Here is a 12,195-nt window from a genome sequence, read left to right as displayed (position 1 = left end):
TTATGATGAAGTCAGCGTCCCAGTCTTTCCATAATTACAGAACTGGTTTCAGGGAAATAGTGTCTCAGTGGTGTGTTATAAATGATGGTGATGTGGAAGATATCATTGACGAGTTTGGCTATCAAGTATTGAAAACTATCAGCTTTTGAAAGGTTTTGTTACAGCCCAAATTGTGGAACTTTTGCCTATAGTCTCTTTTTTACAGATTCTCAGAAAGTGTTTTTAATGTCCCATGAATATGCTTTCACACATAGTTATTTTTATGAGTCTGTTTCCAAATAGGAGTCTTTCACTTTCTGCCATTGTTACTGCGTACATGTAGGTAAGTATATCAAGGTTTTGTATAGATTTATTGCGCAAAATGGGTTGCAATTAATACCATCTCTGACAGTCATCTTTATGAAAACTTACTTTTTTTCCATTAATTTTCTTTTTTTAGTGGTGGAAGTTAATTCATATTTCAAGGTGAAAAGCAGGATTTTATTCTTTTATGTAATGTATACTCGAGTAACTTTTGCCTTTAAATAACTATTTTTCCTGGGTGAAAAATTCATGGTTAATGATCAGAAGGAATATATTTATTCATTTATGTATTCAGAAAATAAAGAGAACCTCGTAAGTTCCAGGCCCTGTGCTGACTCCCGGAAATGTGTCCATGAAGACAGCATACACAGAACATTTCTTTTGGAGGTTAGAGGGCCTATTTTTAAAGTTCACCCAGTGAGAATTTTAAATAATTACCCTATTGAATTACATTTTCTCCATGGGCTATATTTGGGTTAATGTCTGATCACATTTAAAAAATATCTTTTAAAAAATCTTTAGTAGTTCATCTTTCTCCGTTGAAATTCAGTGGAAAGTTCCTCTAATGCTCTTTGTTCCGGTTTGTAAAGCAGGGTTGAGTGGATGGAACCTGGGATGGTGTGGCTCCTCTGAAACTCTGGGAGCTACTTTAATCTTAGCCCCAGGAAAGAGAGCCCTAATTATGGCTCTAAGAATAAAGACCAGGCCTTGGGATTGCCGACACAACTAAATCCCTGTCTGTAACTAACTGGCACGTGTAGGTAGTATCCCCACTGAGGCCCCCACCACCACAGATGTGAAATTGTTTTATTCCATCCAACAAACTTCAGCAGAAGTATAAAAATGATTTCTCTCTATTTTTAATTATCAACAAAAGCCTTGAGCATACCTGTGCCACAAGTATACATTCTCCATGATAGGGATGAAGCACATCTTTGTTTACCATGGATGCTATTTTTTGTATTAAATTAAATAACATGAGAGATTTCACTTCTGTGTTGACTCAAGTATTTGTTTGTTTACTGCTGATCTGAATGTTGGTTGAAACTTTTCATACGGGTGCACTTTTTCTAGTATCATCTCAAGTACTGCTTATAGTTCGTAGAACCACCAGCAGAAAATGACTACTGAACTTGGACTATGAACCTGCTAAGTTCTTGTTTGAATTTTGACCTTTGTATAATGCCTAGCATTTTCCAGTGTGTAGTATGCTTAACGATTCATATAAAATTAACTTTTGTGCCTCATTGGGTGGTTTTGCAGGTTAAATGAGAATTATTATTATTATTTTGTGTGTGTGTGTGTGTGTGTGTGTGTGTGTGTGTGTGTGTGTGCGGTACGCGGGCCTCTCACTGTTGTGGCCTCTCTCGTTGCGGAGCACAGGCTCCGGACGCGCAGGCTCAGCGGCCATGGCTCACGGGCCCAGCCGCTCCGCGGCATGTGGGATCTTCCCGGACCGGGGCATGAACCTGTGTCCCCTGCACCGGCAGGCGGACTCTCAACCACTGCGCCACCAGGGAAGCCCGAGAATTATTTTGAGGGTTTATGGGGCCACAATTTCAGTGCATGTTGGCCCTAAATGCCCCTTCTGCCCTACCACACCAACCCCAGACTTGAAAATAACAGAATATAACGCTGGTTTCTGAGGTTAAACTAGTGGGCTCCACAAAGATTGAATACATGTAGCTGCCTCTGGAATAAATGGCATTATCTCTATAGATGTGTGATGGAAGAAGTTTAGAACATGGAGAACTCCAATCAGGGTGATAGGCAAAGAAATTTGGTGAGGCAAGATGTGTATGGGATTGTGGTATAGGAAGGAGAAATTAAATAAGTGGACTGTAGCCTTGCGGAGAAAAGCAGCAAGAATGGCAGAATGGGCAGGGCTCGGAATAGGTAATTCACCACCCTAAACAGCCAGGTGTTTGTCAAGTTGGTGCCTGTTACCATTCATACAACATACTCCCCTGCTTGAATTCTGTGTAGTCGTGCTTGCATGCGAAAGATGGGTTGGTCTTGTAGGAACAAGTTTATTGACCATCAGGTTTTTTTGTGGTGCACGTTCGGTTTTTTAATATGTCTTCTCTGCCAGACTGTCAGCTTTGCAGCACTGAGCAGGAAGTGTGATGATGTGTTGTCCAGTTTCTCCACATTACCTGTTGTGGGATCTGGCACAAAGTAGGTACTTGTAAAATAACTGTTGAATGAATGAATGTGGTGACAAAACCAGGTTTTTGAGCCTTCAGAACTGAGGACCAGAGAAAGCCATAGTGAATTCACTAAGTTGATGCCACTTTGTTCAGTCATGTGGCAGAAACCAAACCTAGCTGCACCCCTATTACGTTTTGTGCCTTCCAGTCAAATACAACAGCTTGGAAAGTGACCAAAAGGGCTGCTCAATAAATAATGTGTATTTTGTTCGTTTATTCTGGGGATGATTACAGTCTGATTAAGTGTCAAACCTTTGGTTTCCATTTCACCATGTCAAAATCACCTCTGGGTTTTAGACCTATTCAGTTCAATAAACCAGTGTTTGTTGGTTATAAAAGGATTTGTTAGTCAACAAGTTGAATTTCTAGGAGTCAACATAAAATAAAGGGGTCTTTGAGATTTATGATGGCAATACCAGCAGCAGTTTTGAAGCACAAGATTGTGTATAAGCTGCTCCTGAGTGAGTAGTGGATCTTAATACTTTTATTTGTAAAACACATAAAGCATTAATCATGTGCCTAGCACTACTCTGCCGTAGAAATGAGTTTTTGTAAAGAGCATCCCTGTGGAGTCTAGGTTTGTTAGCTTCATTTTTCAGAAGTGAAAACTGAGGCACAGAGAGGTTAAGTAACTTGCCCAAGATCACACAGCTAGTTAAGTACAAGAGCTGGCAGTCTGTTTTCAGAGCCCATGTGTTTTTCACCTCCATGCTATCCTGCCTCTCTGTAATACAAACAGCTACCAGCACATGCTGGATTGTTTTATAAAGTTTGAACAGCACTGTGCTATTAAATTGAAACATTGTGATCCCATTTGTTTCTCTTGATACTGCCTAGCTGCCTGTGCTTCATTTCCTGGGTAGAAGAAAGCTTTCAGGGAGCATTCCTTTCCTCCTTTTGCTTCTGATCATGATGGTTATGACTCTCATCTCATTGGCCCTTTTCCACTGTTCGGTGTTGGAGCACCAGTAACTGACTGCTTCTGATTGCAGGGGTGTTTAGTTCAAGGTGTAGTTAACTTGAGGGTTCAATGTCCTAGTGCGAAGTCATGTAATCCTTCCCCAGGCTTGAATTCTCCCCACTTGACATTTTACCAAGAATTCCTTTTGAGTCTGTTCCACGGTTGAGTCAGAGTGGTAGTCAAGCCCTTCCTTATTTGACCATAGTCTATCTTGAGTTGTAAGTCCTTGCCTTTCTTGCTCTGTTCCTTCTGATGACACTTCAGTTGGGGATAATTAGAGAAGAGGGAAACCAGGATTTGGAAAGAGAAAATAATGGTTATGATGTAGAGGTTTTTGCATCTTAATCGTGGGAGAGAGTGAGGAAAACAAAGCAAAATAAATCCAGGTGGAACCTATGTCTTTGGGGAAGAAGAGAGAGACACTTTTTCTAGTTGGATCTGTTCTGGCTGGAAATGATCATCACCTACGTACCCTGTGCCAGGGTCAATACTCGGCATTACTCTTCATGCACTGTTTATAACCTTACACCAAGGAAAGTTGTGTTTCTCCCATTTTGTACTGAGGGAACTGAGTTAAGATAGGGTAAGTAACTTGTTCAAGAGTGCTTATTTTGTGAGTAGGAGAACTGGAATCCAGCTGTAAGAATGTTGTGGACCATGACCTTCTATCATAGGACACTGGTCACGTGCCATATAAGAGACTGTTACTGGTATTAATAATAGTAGTTAGGGCCAGATGAGTTTAAGCCCATTGTTTTCTCGTTACTCTGATGAAGGATAATTTGGTGAATATCCTGTAAGCAAATCTTTATGTACTTCTCTGTTCAGTTTAATTTAACAAACATATTGTTGAGTGCTAATTATGTGCTAAAGGATAAAAAGATGAATAAAGTAAATACCATTTATTTAAATTGAGGCAACATTGGTTTATAACATGATATAAGTTTCGAGTGTACAACATTATATTTCTACAGCAATCTCATCACCAAAAATATAGTTTCCATCCATCACCATACTGTTGATCTCCTTTATCTATTTCACCCTCCTCCCCACCCCTTCCCCTCTGGTAACCATTACTGTGTTCTCTGTATCTACGTGTTTGTTTTTATTTGATTTATTCTTTTTTTTTTAATTCCACAGTGAGAGAAATCATATATTTGTCTTTCTCTGGCTTATTTCACATAGCATAATACCCTCAAGGTCCATCCATGTTGTTGCAAATGACAAGATTTCATCTTTTTATGGCTGAGTAGTATTCCAGTGTGTGTGTGTGTGTGTACACACACACATATATACTACAGTCTTCTTTATCCATTCATCTGTCGATGGGCACTTAGATTGTTTCCATCTCTTGGCTATTGTAAATAATGCTGTGATGAACATGGGGTGCATATATCTTTTCAAATTAGTGTTTTCCTATTCTTTGGATAAATAGCCAGGAGTGGGATAGCTGGATCATATGGTAGTTCTACTCTTAATGTTTGAGGACTCTCCATACTGTTTTTCATAGTAAATGTACCAATTTCCCACCAACAGTGTAGGAGCGTTGCCTTTTCTCCACATCCTCGCCAACACTTGTTATTTTTTGCCTTTTTGATAACAGGTCACTCTAACAGACGTGAGGTGATATCTCATTTTGGTTTTGATTTGCATTTCCTAATAATTGGTGATCTGAATATTTTTTCGTGTACCTGTTGGTTATCTGTATGTCTTCTTTGGAAAAAATGTATGTTCAGCTCCTCTGCCCATTTTTTAATCAGATTTTTGTTGTTGTTGTTGAGTTGCATGAGTTTTTTTAATATGTTTTGGGTATTCACTCCTTACCAGATATATCATTTGCAAGTATCTTCTCCCATTTAGTAGGTTGTCTTTTTGTTTTGTTGATGGTTTCCTTTGCTGTGCAGAAGCTTCTTTGTTTGATGTAGTCCCATTTGTTTATTTTTGCTTTTTAAACTTCATTCTTTGCTGAGCTTACAGCGTGTTAGAGGAGACTGAGAAAGAGTTGCAAAGCAGTCGGGTCCATGTGCTAGTTGATGTCTGGGCCGAGTGGAGGGAAGGGAGGCCTCCCACAGGAGGAAATATTGAGTTGGGTCTTGATGCATGTGGAGGAGCTTGTCCTCCTGTAGGGTGGGGGTAGAGGAGAACCTAAGCAACAGCTCACCTTTGGGGAACTGAAACTAGTCTGGTGTGATTACCATGTGGTGGGTATGCTGGATAGAGTTTTGACTTAGAGCCTTTATAACGTATTAAGGAGTTTGAGTTTCTGCCTTTAGGTGATCAGAGATGCTAAAGGATTCCCTAAGATAAAGAACACCAGTTCCTTATAGGGATAACCATATAATTTATCATCCAAACTGAGACACTTCTGGTAGTGAAAACAGGCTCTAACTGGGACAGTGGGACAAAAGGCCTAAAGCAAGACTAGTCTGGTCAACCCAGGATGTACAGTCACTCTCCTTCTAGGCTCTGCTTTCTGTTTGTTTATATTCTTTCTACATTTTCTTTTGGCTTTGTAAATGTAGAGCTCAACACTGGACTTGTTCCACTGTGTAAGCATAGTAAAGAACAACTTCTTCATTTTTTGTTTGTTTTTTTTTAAAGCAAGGATCTGTCCAGATTTAGAATTTTAGAGCCGAAAGGTCCTTTAAAAATCACACTATCCAACTTCCTAACCTTACAAATAAAGAGACCGAAGCTCCCAAGTTAACTGAGAAATTTAGGTCTGAGTTAGCTGGTGGCTCAAACCGAGAACTAGGTTTGTTAACTTCCAGTAAGGTGCTGTTCCTACTGCCTAGGCCTCCAGCTTGTTCATTTCCATCCACACCTTCCATCATTTTCTTCCTTGTGAACATCAACATGTATTTCTGTGGCTACCCAGGTTTAGGTGTAAACATTGTGGCTATAAAGGTACCCGGAACCCACAGAAAGCGTTCCCTTGAATTTGGCCTTATTATAAACAACTGGTGATCTCTGAAATGAAGCTTTGACAAAAGTCATTGGAAACTGAATTACTGGCACATTATGTAGTTTTTACACATCTTTTTTTTTTTAAACTAATGCTCTTTTTTTTTTATTTTATTTTTTTATTTTTTAAATTTTTACTATTTATTTGGTTGCACCGGGTCTTAGCTGCAGCAGGTGGGCTCCATAGTTGCAGCTCACCAGCTCCTTAGTTGCAGCATGCATGTAGGATCTAGTTCCCTGAACAGGGATCAAACCCGGGCCCCCTGCATTGGGAGTGCAGAGTCTTATCCACTGCGCCGCCAGGGAAGTCCCAACACCTTCTTATCATCCTGTTTGCTTTCTTCATAACAGCATTGTATTAGTTTCTTATTTATCTTGGCTTTTTATTGTTTCTATTTTACCGTGTGTGTGTGTGTGTGTGTGTGTGTGTCTGTGTGTATGTGTAGTTTTCCCACTTACATTCATTGAGGCAGGATGCCTCTGGGATCTACTCCTGACTCTTGTCATTAACTGTCTGGGTGATTCTGGGCAAGTCACTTTCTCTGTGCAGAAATTTCTCTGTACTTTCATCTCTAGGATGGAGTTGGCCAATTTGATTTCCAAGGTTATTTAGAGTTTTACTTTTAACTCTATAAATAAAATGATAAGGACATAACTACTGTGGATCAGCCACGTAGAGTTTTCTAGTGGAAAACGTAGAAATACAATTGGAGTAAAAGCAAGGGACTATGATTTTTCTCCATATCAGCTTTTTTTTTTTTTTTTTTTTTTTTGCGGTACGTGGGCCTCTCACTGTTGTGGCCTCTCCCGTTGCGGAGCACAGGCTCCGGACGCGCAGGCTCAGCGGCCATGGCTCATGGGCCCAGCCACTTCGCGGCATGTGGGATCATCCTGGTCCGGGGCACGAACCCACGTCCCCTGCATCGGCAGCTGGACTCTCAACCACTGCGCCCCCAGGGAAGCCCCCATATCAGCTTTTGAATAACTAGGTTTAGGTGTACTCTCCCCCATTAAAGGGAGCGGCACATTGATAGAGGAGAGTCTCAAAGAAACGATTTTTTAAAAAAAAGACTCTGCAGTAGAGAGCTGTGTGGCTAGAAGGGAGGGTTTCCCAGTTGGTCTTGTTGCTAAGGGAAGGGACTAGACACAAGAGTCTCTTATTCCCTGGCCACAAGTGACCAACTGCACATCCTGTTGCTCTGAAGAGGAACCAGAGCTACCCGAGTCTCCTCAGGTCCCCGTGGCATCCCTGTTAAGGCCTCTTTGAGGAAGGACCTGTGAGACCATTCATGAGAGCCTCTGTTGTTAGACGAGCCACGGGGCTGGCTGGCACTGAGGGTGTGGTCAGGAGAGAGTCCCTGCGGAAGCCCCACAGTGCTGCCCAGACCCCAGATCCTGGGCCTGGTCAAATGAGAAAACAACTTGCAAATACCAGCTCTTTGTACCCTTTTGTTGCCCAACTCCATTCAAATATTTTTACTCACAAGAAACTTTCAAACAGAAACAGAAAACAAAAATACCACATGAACCTAACAGGGTTTCTTCTGAGGTGTGGACAGAGCAGGCAGAACATGAAGCTCTTTCTTACTTTAGGTCTGATGAGAGTGATTCAGACCTCGTCTCGTTGAGATGCCTGTCAGTCCCAGAATGAACCTTACACAGTCATTTGTCCTTGTCCTTAAAGGTCATAGAAGATGCAAAGGTTTCCTGAAGGAATTGTGGCGGCCGCTGGAAATCACTGTTGCTTAGGGCTTGAAAGCTTCGATTCGGAATAAAATAGGCCAGAGTTTAGAATTGGAATCCTGACCCCTCACTTAGGTTTGTAGCCTTGAGGAAATGACTGAACCTCTCTGAGCCTCAGTTTCAGAATTAATAGCATAGGGATAGTAGGACCTTCCTATAATCAAGTGATGATGAGCTTTAGACAAGGTAATTCATGTAAAGCACGCTTAGCACAGGATCTGGCTAATGTAAAACGCTTACTGAATGGTAGCAAGTATTGTCATTACCATGAGGTCTTGTCTGCATGTGCCTTTTCTCCCCCTGCACCCCGCCCGCCCTTTCTGTCTTCTCTCTGATGTACCTCCACTCATCCACACACCAGCGTACATACAATAGTGGGTTTGGTGGCTGTGATGGTGCTTCATTTCTATGACATGGTATTAAAGTACTGTTGTGGTTTAGCAGCTCTTGGCTCCAAAACAGGCTGTAAATTTTATTCTGAGTGGCCTTTGCTTTCCCAAAGATACATCTGCACTGCAGAGTTGCCTGCATCTTATTTGTTGAGCCTCAGCCATATGTATGAAAAGTCCTATTACCCCATAAGAAATGACAGGTGTTTTTTTTTGTTTTTTTGTGTTTTTTTTTTGCATTACACGGGCCTCTCACCATTGTGGCCTCTCCCGTTGCAGAACACAGGCTCCGGACGTGCAGGCTCAGCGGCCATGGCTCATGGGCCCAGCCGCTCTGCAGCATGTGGGATCTTCCCAGACCGGGGCACGAACCCGTGTCCCCTGCATCGGCAGGCGGACTCTCAACCACTGCACCACCAGGGAAGCCCAAGAAATGACAGTTTTGACCTGGTAACTCTCTGGACGTCTCCAGATTAAACAGTTAAATAGTGTTGGCCATTAAAATGGGTTTTGAAATGGAACAGGCCACTTTGTCAATATCTGTTAGAAAGGGTCATTAGCTCCTTTTGGTGGACCTGCCATGCTTAGGGCACAGCTGGCAACCCAGCCATCATTCAGAGCACCATTCTGTTTCCTTTTGATCTGAAGTGAAAGACTGTGTCTGGCATAAATGAAAGAAATGGCAAATGGATAGGGTCATGAGACCTTATTGCTGTTCCCTAGTCAGTCCCAGCTTTATTGTGAGACCACTTGCGATTCCTTTAGTCTGGGTCCCATCACTATCCACCTAGAAAGGAAAGGATATTTCACTCCCCTTCTAATCTCTCACTGCTACTTTACCTACCTCTTTGGAGTATTGTTTTGGGAATTCAGTGATGGCAAGGTTTTATCTTTTTTCCCAGCCCCTAGAACAGGGCCTAGCACTTGGAAAACTCTAGATATTTTTTGAATGAATAAATGAACTACACCTTTTATTCTGGATGGAGTTTTACAGGTTCCCTAGTAACAATAGAAATATACCTGTGTAGCTTGAAATTCAATGGGATTTAATAATGAGTCTCATTCAAAGGAATATTTGTTTAAAGGTAGTTATAATAAGGCAGTTCCACATCCTGCCTGTCAAGGGCATTTCTTTAGGTTAAGTTCCAGTGTGAGCTTGTTAATAATAGTTTGTTTTGTTAACAAACATGTATTGAATGTGTACTAGGCCCTCTGTTAAGGAGTAGGGAAGTGGAGATCAGTGAAAATATGGACCCTGTTCTCAAGCGGCTCTCATTTTAGGAGATCATAATGGATAATTTAAATAAATAAAAACAATGTAATTTGGTAAATAAAATATGGAAGGTGCTACGGAAGTGCTATTTTCTGATTGGGCAACGTCAGGATATTTCATGATGAAGGAGATTTAGGAATAACATCTTAGATGATGTATAGGAGTTTGCCATGTGAACCCAGGCAAAGAAATTACTACTATTAGCTATTCTTTGCACTCTGAATTAAGTATTCAGTTACTTCCTTATATTGCAATTAATACGTTACTTAGATATGGAAATAACCCATTTGGCATTTTTTGGGGGGTGGGAGGGGAAGCTTGCATGATTTTAGGACAACATTGTGCTTAATAATTTTTTTGCCTGCATTTTGCACTGTATAATTCATTTTTTGAATTGACTGTAGTTAATCAGATTCACATTAAATTGGTTATGAAGTAAATGAGTTTGCATGGTTACTGACCTATAAGGAAAGGGATGATTTTTCTGTGTGTGCAAATTAACATCTTGTAGCAAGTAAGGACTGCTCTGTAGTGACATGTATGTTTTCAGGACTTGAAAGATCATTGCCTGGAGCTGTGGACACTTACACTTATGATGAACACACATATAGGCATGCAAATTGCCATATTTAGCAAATATAAGTAATTGCATGGGACATACTCATACTAACAAAAGTATTCATTGTTTATCTGAAATTCAGATTTAACTGGCTTTATTTTATCAGGCAACTCCAACACACACAGCATTGGATGGGAAATAAAGCATTTTAGATGGCAATCAACTCTCTATACATAGATTTTTTTTTTCTATGTATTACAGGTTTCTGTATTACCCTGGAGATCAATTTACGTACACAGGGGTTTCACTTATTTAATATTTCTGATTTTTATTTTGGGTTGTCTAGAAATAAAGGGACATATCTGCTTTATAGAATCTTATATTTATTTATCAGCAATTATATATGTTTACAAACAGGTAATGTATACCTTCAATTCAAAACTGAATTTTTCTCTCCTTTTACATATACTTTGTTGTGTCCTTTGAAAAAAAGTATCTTAATTTGTTTTTCCATAGAAATCATCTTTTTTCCTGTGTTTGTACCTTTGCTGTTTTTTTCTTTGAGGTCTAAACTAGAGCCTTATACTCTGAGAAGCTACTTTTTATTCATGTATTTCAGTGAAGATGATACTGTCTAGACTGAGTGTGGTCATGGCTTTACTTAAACCCTGGCTGGTCTCCGCCACCAATAGAGGAGTTATTATAATGATCCAAAGCAAATATGAAGTTCTAATAGGGTTACACAGCAATAACAGGGTCTTTTTGACGAAGTGGGATTTAGTCTGGCATCAGGAGACTGGAAATTCATGGCTTCACCTATTTATCCTGCCCAAGTAGACTTTTGTTGACACAAAGAACACTGCACTTTAAGTAGGGTTTTCCATGAGTGCATTCTAAATGGGTATTTCTACACTTCAGAAAGCCTCTTTTCATGTGGCAGGCAGGAATTCATTTGCTCGAGTTATTTTCCTTTCTTAGGGGGAGAGGGAAGATAGCCACTCAGGAGCCCAGCCTTATGGGACCTGCACAGGAAACTGATGAGGTGAAAAGCTGACAAGCGTTTGCTGTGGCCAACAAGTGATTCACCACGTTATTCTGGAGGGATTTGCTTTGCTAACCTTGCTGAGCACGTGATGCCCGGGAATGCTCCTTTGTATATTGCCCCAGCCCCAGAGGAGAAGCCCAACTATAAATCGAGGCTCTGGAATCTGAGTTTCTGAACGAAACAGGGGAAGCCTATATTTGGACATCCTGCAAAGTCCATGTATAATGATCAAATAAACAAAAGTCATAGAGATTAGAGCACTAGCTTTATTTAATTTGGCAAATTCTTATGTCTTGGGAAAAATGAAGATGTTTTCATTAAAAAACGCTATTTCTAAGGCACCATGCATGTACTCTAGCATATCTACAAGTACTAATACATTAAGATCATCTTATTTAGAATAGAAGAGAATACTGTAGAAATCAAATTGGAATAGTAAGTCTAACTGTAGTATAGATGATTACATTGCTATGCTAAGATAATGAGGTTGATATAATTCCATAATGGAATTTCTTAATATTTTAGTTCAATCTGAATTGGTTCTTCCACTTTTTTTGTTTGTTTGTTTGTTTGTTTGTTTTCAGTACGCGGGCCTCTCACTGTTGTGGCCTCTCCCGTTGCGGAGCACAGGCTCCGGACGCGCAGGCTCCGGACGCGCAGGCTCAGCAGCCATGGCTCACGGGCCCAGCCGCTCCACGGCATGTGGGATCTTCCCAGACCCGGGCACGAACCTGTGTCCCCTGCATCG

At 40.8% G+C, this 12,195-nt stretch overlaps 1 protein-coding gene across 6 annotated transcripts in view; it reads left to right on the top strand.

Annotated features, from left to right (window-relative positions):
* The window catches only part of LPAR1 (lysophosphatidic acid receptor 1), a 166,176-nt gene that overhangs the window by 107,245 nt on the left and 46,736 nt on the right, over window positions 1-12,195 (top strand). The gene's annotated exons all lie outside the window — the stretch shown is intronic.

The sequence above is a fragment of the Mesoplodon bidens genome (genome assembly GCF_964165515.1).
Source record: "Mesoplodon bidens genome assembly, chromosome: 6".
NCBI classification, from domain to species: Eukaryota; Metazoa; Chordata; class Mammalia; order Artiodactyla; family Ziphiidae; genus Mesoplodon; species Mesoplodon bidens.
The sequence above is the reverse complement of the archived record's forward strand: the minus strand, read 5'-3'. Positions and strand labels throughout refer to the sequence as shown.